This window comes from Lygodium microphyllum, chromosome 3, assembly GCF_053477565.2.
Source record: "Lygodium microphyllum isolate KBCC chromosome 3, Lygodium_microphyllum_v1.1.10, whole genome shotgun sequence".
Lineage (NCBI taxonomy): Eukaryota > Viridiplantae > Streptophyta > Polypodiopsida > Schizaeales > Lygodiaceae > Lygodium > Lygodium microphyllum.
Window position 1 is genome coordinate 111,386,385 of NC_141137.1, and position 7,532 is coordinate 111,393,916.

A 7,532-nucleotide genomic window follows, 5' to 3' on the forward strand; every position below is an offset into this window, starting at 1 on the left:
AAGGACGTAGTTTGAAGTTGATGTGTTTTTATGTTGGCAAGAATGTGGTAACATGCTTAGTAAGGTTATAGTTGTGGTGCTTTGAATTGAAGAAGACAGTCGACAATATGCTTGAAGGACAACATCATTTTTAATTGATCTTTTAGCATGTTGGATCAAGTGAGCGGTTTGGCAAATCTTATGGCAAAGGCAATAGATGGAAGGAGAGGGTGTGAGGAAGCCTAAAATCACAAAGAGTAATGTAATCATCATGCAAAAGGGGACTTTTTTTTCTTAAGCAGTTGATCTACTAGTGTTATTGGAATAATGAAGATATTGTAGACAAAGCTGAATTGCTATGAGGCTATAATGTAATGTTAGGGACTCGCAACTGTTGATCATGTTGTTTGGTGGCCTCATTGTGTGCTAGTGATTCTATGAAGATTTCAACATGCTTATTGGGGTCTAGAGAATTGTCTAGAGAGAGGAACATGCTTATACTCTCCTTTCCATCAGTGTGAATGGATTAGAATCATGGAGAATTGTACCCATCAAATAGTTGGCAAAAGGCTTACAGGTGTTGAAGCATATTGTGGTAGCATTTTATGAGAAAAGAAGTCTGAGTTATAGTTAATAGTGGTGAAGCTTGTTCCAAACATGGCCACCTATTTAATGTTTGTGATGATAGTGCTTTTTGTGGAGAAGGCAAATACAATAACCAGGTTGTGAGAAGCCATTTTGATGATATTGATCCACATCAAAAGGTGATAGTTTGCAAAACAAAGAGCTTTTAAAAAGAAAGGCAATAAAGCTTTTCATAAGAAAAAGTAAATGCTTGAAGCCTTTTTTTTTAAAGCATATCATGTGTTTGAGGAGAAAACTATTTAAACATCCAAGGGTATACTAGGAGTAAGGGCCCTTCTTTGGAGATTAAATTTGTTCATGTAAGAAGAGGAGGGTCATTTTTTCTCACATGTTTTTGGGTTGTGACTGGGGTTTCATCTCGCTCATCGCTCGTGAAACATCTTTTTTGGTGCTTCCGCTAAGGAGTGTCCATTTAACTTTGTTTGGTGACTTATGATTGTTTGCTTGTTGAAACAGTTTTCAATTGATAGTTCCTTCCCAAATTTTCATGGTACAAAAGGAGAGGATCCTCAACAATTCCTCAAAAAATTGGGGCTTCGATGCATAATCCAACAAATCAATAACTTGACTTTGAAACTTCAATTTCTAAAAATACAATTATTGAATGAAGGTAGAAATTTGTTTGAGGATTTTGATAAAAGTTTGAAACTAAGAAATTCCCCTATTCCTATAGAGTATGAAGCTACTAAATAGGCATTCCTTGATAGATTTAAAGAGACTAAGACATCACAAGACCTTTGGCGAAAGGTAGATTTTTGCAAAAAAAAGAAAGACCAAACCATAGAACTTTTCACCCTAGAATTGACTAGGCTTTGGGATCGTTGGAACACATCTTTAGGCATAGGAGAAAGAGCACCCGAAATGTTAAAAGTAAAAAAATTTGTGAAAATTTTATAGGGGGAGGTGAGAATTAAATTAGAAATTAAGGAACCAAACACCTTTGAGGAATTAGTGATTATTGTAATTGAAAAAGAAAGAAAATTTGAGAAAATAAAAAAGAGAGAAACATTTAGAACACGAAACATCAATAATGGAGACCAAAGCTAGCAAGGGAATGGGCAAAATTATCCGATATTAGCGAGAAAGAATGCTCAATTAGCTCTGTAGGTTGAGGATTAGTTGTTTGGGAAAATGCACAACATGAGGTTAGGAGCATTGAGAGGAAGGCCTTGGGGAAGAGGTAGTAGGTGACCTATATGATAGACCATTCAGGAAAATTTAGGAGGAAATGGAAGAGGATATTTCAAAAGACCACTAGTTTATTATTCCTATGGGGAGATAGGTCACATAAGCACACATTGTCCTTATCCACTGAGAGCAGGAGGTGCATACAATTTACCTCAAAATCTTTCAAATGGAAAAAATAATTACAAAATTGAAATTAAAGACCATACTGCATCTCAAGCACCAAAACCAACAGAAGAAGAGAAAGGAAAAACTACCATTATTTGTATTCTTCTTGAAAATCAAGATGAGGAAGACAAGACAATTGATGTGATGCTAGCTATTAAAAGAAGAAGAGATGTAGAAAGAGATGAACTTGAGACTAGTAAGGCTAGTGAGAAAAGAGAAAGAAAGGTAAAGAAAGAAGAGAAGAACAAGAGGAAAGAGGGAAGTAAATTGAGAGCACCAAGAAAACATTATCATGCTTTTGAAATTCCATTAGGGAAGGAGAAATATAATTATGACATGAGGAGAGATATGATGGGGAGGAAGGCTGATATATATTTTGCATAATTAATGGAGTTGTGCCCTAGGATGAGAGGAATGTGGAAAAAATTAGTAAATAAAAAGGCCAAGGAAAGAAAGAAAGAAAATTGAGAGTTTTGAGTGTAGAAGAACTACCAATATAATAGATGCACGATATAAGAATCAAAATATAGGAAAAACATATATTTATGGAGAAGCACAAGTCAGGATTAATCATGCTTGTGTAGAGCAATTTGTTCTTCAAATTATCAAAGGATCAAAGTTTTGAATCAAACTTTCTACTCATGCTAAAGTGAGGTGCCTAGGCATAATTCAAAATTTGGAGATCAAGGTTTATGGTGTATCCATGAAAATAACTTGTCATGTTATGTCAGTAGGGTTAGGGGTTTTTCTACTTATCCTTGGTAGACCATGGCTTAGAAAGTCAAGTGTAATACAAGTTTGGGAAAAAGGAACTATAATAATTTATGATCATTGAGGAATAACAAAGAAGTTTGATAGGGCTTCAAGGAAGGAACTGATGAATGAGGATCATAGTGAAGAAGAAGAGGAGGAAGACAATGATAGTTTTGAGGAAGATGAAAGTGAGGATGAGAGTTCTAAGAGTGGTTCTAATCTTTTGATAAGTGTCACCAATTTTAGTAGAATTAATAAATCTTGAAAGAGATGGGGAGAGACAAGAGATTCAAGGCTTTTTTATGATAGATCTAAGTGTTTGAGAGATGAAGAGAGAGTTCAAGAGGATTTCTTTAGTTTTTTAGAAGATCATAAGGGAGAGGGCTTGGAAATTGGAAGATTGAAAGATACAGTTGAGGATTCAAAATTTTTTCCTAATAAGATCGTTATGGTGGAGAGTGGTAGTGAGCTTGTGGATGTAGAGGCTAATGGAGAGAGTATTGAGGTTATCAGTTCTGACTCTTTTTGTGATGATGTTGCTGTTTCTAACTCAGTTGAGTCTTGTTTGGTTTCTTGTGACTTGTCTCATAGTGGTTTGAGTAGCCTTGGAAAGGCTTCTATTTATGAAGTTATTGATGTTTTTTTGAGTAGACGTAACCTCATACTTCTTGATATTGATAGGTTGATTGTATGGTTCATTCGGGCAACAATGATGAAGAGGAAATGTCATCTAATTGTCTTGCAATCTCTTTAAGTTCTCCTAGACTTTTGATGATGTTTGTGATGACCTTGATTGGGGTTTTGAGGATCCTAAGAGTGACACTGATGAGAGAACATGAGAGAAATTTGAGTAAGGCTTTGATAAAATTCGAAACATTGAGGGAGGAGAGGTTTAAAACTAGGGAAAAGGAATTGGAAGAAAATTGTGAGGTGAAAGTTGAGGATTGGGGAGTTCATAATTATTTGAATGAGGTTTATGACCCAAAATTGTTGCCTTGTAATGATCCTATTTTTTATGTTGTTGACATGAAAGTTTCTTCAATTTCTTGTGAGGTTTTTCCTTGAGATTTTAGTAAGGATGCTATGGAAGGTGTTGACCACTCATTGTGCATGGTAGACTCGATGGACTCAAGTATTGTTGATGAGTTGTGTGGTGTGGTTGGGTGTTCTAGAGTGACCCTAGGTCTTGCTGTGAATGGTGCATGTGGTGTTGAGTCAAGAGGTGAGTCACTTTGATGTCTTTGATGATATGGTTGGTTGTTTACTTGAGGTGGAGTACCCTTGTTTAACATCCTTGAATAAAGTTTTTTATTGGTTGAATAAATGTGTTGTTGAGATTGAGTCTGACAACAAAGGAAGGGTTGAAACCTTGTTCAAAAACTCTACACTTTTCATGTCTTTTTCTAGGGTGGATGGTGGGATATCTTGCTTGTTGTAGATGATGTGTTTTTCATTGACAATGTGGGTTGTTTTGAGGATTTTGGATTCGGAAATTTTGTTACTTTTGAAGAGAATTTTATGGATGGTTTTTGTTTGCTCACCAAGGAGTTGTTTGAGGCTGATGTGATGTTGATTTTCTTGGATATTGAGTTTGTTGAGGAGCTTGGAAATAGATCTTTGGACATGATATTTGATTGGTCCTTAATGTTTCATCATTTTATGAAAACTATTGCTACATATAAATGCTTATAGAACTCTGGGCAAGTGTTTTCGTGTAAACTAAAAACCCCCAGTAATGCATCATGTAGTTAGGAATTTTTGTGTTTGATTGTTTGTATGACTCATTGTCTTGTTGTTTTATAGCTAAATTTTTTGTGTTTGGCTAGAGTAGGAATTGTTTGTGTCATTATTTTGGATTCTTTTGAGCTAGAGAACTTGATAGTTTTGGTCAAGATTGGTATTTTTTGGATAGATTGGAGCTAGATTTTGATTGAAGCTGCTAGACATCCTAAATCAAATATATTTCCTTGCTGATATCTTTGTAGAGCACATGGATTATAGATTCATGAGCACTTCACATTGCACTTTTCTAATGCACTACACTCATGCATCATCTCCTGATTTTCTCAAATACTTCCATGCCATGGGCTGGGTTGATGCACTTATTGCACCATCGTTGAGCACTAGCACTACATGATACTTGTTGTAGCCATATGTAGTAAATCTTAGATACACACACACTTGAGAGAACACCTTTCATTGAGCACACAATTTTTTGTATGCACGAGATTTTGGATGTTCATCATAGAATTAGAAACTTTAGGATGAGAAAAAAGGTGGTTGGATGAGTTAGAGGGTTGTGAAGGATGCCTTCAGTTGTTGTTTATGAGATGGGTTGTTTTAATTAGTCAATATCATGAGGACCACTATTTTCATAAGTGATTGTAAGATTTGGGTAGATGGAGTAGATTGCAACAATTATTCTTTTCATTGAGTGATGAAACTTGAGGCTAAGGATCAAAATTAACCAATGAACAATGTTTGCATTTTGCATGACCCATGGGCACTTGTAGCTAGGCTAAGCACTAATTCTTCACCACATTCATCCTCTCATGTATCTCATTGACTATGTAATTACATAGCATGGGTTTTGACTTTGCATTTTCTCAAAAACATGAGTAATTAATCATTGTGTACATCTTCAAAAAGCATAATTTTTCCAGGACACATTGCATGGAATCAAAAGCAAACTATTCCAATGCACACTACAATCTAGGATCAGTGTCCTTCTTGCCTTTCAAGAAGATGAATAGCAAATTAAGGAGCTTCAAAAGCAACAAAGTTGAGATATGTTTGTATAGAGGATCCTCATAATTTTGGTATGGTCTACAAAGACTTTGGGCAATATGTAAAGGTATCACACTCATATGCGGAGGTGTTGAATTTCTTCACTTTGACATTCAAAGCACTGGGCAGAAATCACATTGCGTCAACATCCGTAGGGACCATCGCAATGCTTTTTTTAAATTAAACAATCGAATTCCCCTTGTCGGTACCAGATTTGAGATGGTTGTTCACTGCCTAGGGAGGGCCACCCTGTGAGGGACGACGTTCTGCCCTCATCACCCGATCGGCACATGGAGGTCCACCCTCGCCGCTATGACAGCTCGGATAGACCCTCGACAGTCTCAAAGGTCAAGAAGCAAACCCCTAGACCCAGCCTTCAGAGCCAATCCTTGTCCCGAAGTTACAGATCCATTTTGTCGAATTTCCTTACCTATATTGTTCCATCAACCAAAGGTTGTTCACCTTGGAGACCTGATGCAGTTATGAGTACAACTAGGCGTGATCGACATTCGCTCCTCCATATTTTCACGGGTCACCGGGGGTGCACCGGACACCGCAAGACGTGCAATGCTTCACCAGGACCCTATCTCTGGGTGATCCGATTTCAGGGTGGGTGGGCTGTTAAAAAGAAAAGAGAACTCTTCCCAAGGGCCCCTCCGGCGTCTCTGAATTCAATCACGTTGCCATCCACCACCACGTCCCGATTCGAGAATATTGACTCGATTCCATTTCAAAGCGCATTGCGCCCTTGACACAAGACTGTCCCATCTCTTAGGATTGAGTAACCCATGTCCAATTTTTGTTCACATGGAACCTTTCTCCACTTCGATCTTCAAAGTTCTCATTTGAATATTTGCTACTACCACCAAGATCTGCACTAGGCACCGTTTCACTCGGGCTTGCATCCAAAGCTATGCCACGACCCCCACACTCTCCTACTCATCGAAGCCTCACACTTGCCCCGATGGCCAGGTATAGGTTGTGCGCTTCATCGCCATCCATTTTCAAGGCTAGTTGATTCGGCAGGTGAGTTGTTACACACTCCTTAGCGGATTTCGACTTCCATGACCACCGTCCTGTTGTTTTAATCAATCAACACCCTTTGTGGGATCTAGGTTAGCGCACAGTTGGGCATCATAACCCAGCTTTCGGTTCATCCTGCATTGCCAGTTCTACTTACCAAAAATGGCCCACTTGGAGCTCGCATTTCGCGACGGGGTAAACCCGGCCGCTTACCTATTTAAAGTTTGAGAATAGGTCCAGGGTGTTTCACCCCCGATGCCTCTAATCATTCACTTTACCTTATAAAACTGTGAGGAGCTCCAGCTATCTTGAGGGAAACTTCAAAGGGAACTAGCTACTAGATGGTTCAATTAGTCTTTCGCCCCTATACCCACGTATGACAAATGATTTGCACATTGGTATCGCTATGCACCTCCATCAGAGTTTCCTCCAGCTTCGCCCTGCTCAGGCATAGTTCACCATCTTTAAGATCCCAACACGTACGCTCCCACTCAAATCTTTCACATAAGATTATGGTCGGTCGATGGTGCACTCCGTGAAGGGGATCCCACCTGTCAGGTTCCTTGCACCTCTATGGGTTTGCAACCCACCGGCTCACGTACATGTTAGACTCCTTGGCCTATGTTTCAAGATGAGTCGGATGGAAAGCCCAGAGTGCCAGTGTCTCAAGCATCCAGGTGCAGAGCCCACCACAAGTGGTGCACAATTCGTTCCTCGGTCAACGTGACGGCATCAGCGAGCCATCTAAAGCCCGCTCTTATCCCGTCGCACCGGCCCACGCTAACCAGCGCCCCGCGTCGAGCGGTGGACTAGTTTGCACCGTTTTGCATCCAATCAGGGCACAACCACAGCCTCCATTTGCTTCCCTCCCAGCAATTTCAAGCACTTTTAACTCTCTTTTCAAAGTACTTTTCATCTTTCCCTCGCGGTACTTGTTCACTATCGATCTCTTGCCCATATTTAGTATTGGATGGAATTTACCACCCACTTAG

The 7,532-nt window shown here is 39.1% G+C and overlaps 1 pseudogene; it reads right to left on the reverse strand.

Moving 5' to 3' along the window:
* Positions 1 to 5,962: 5,962 nt before the first annotated feature.
* Positions 5,963 to 7,532, reverse strand: part of LOC148038756 (25S ribosomal RNA) — a 1,836-nt pseudogene continuing 266 nt past the window's right edge.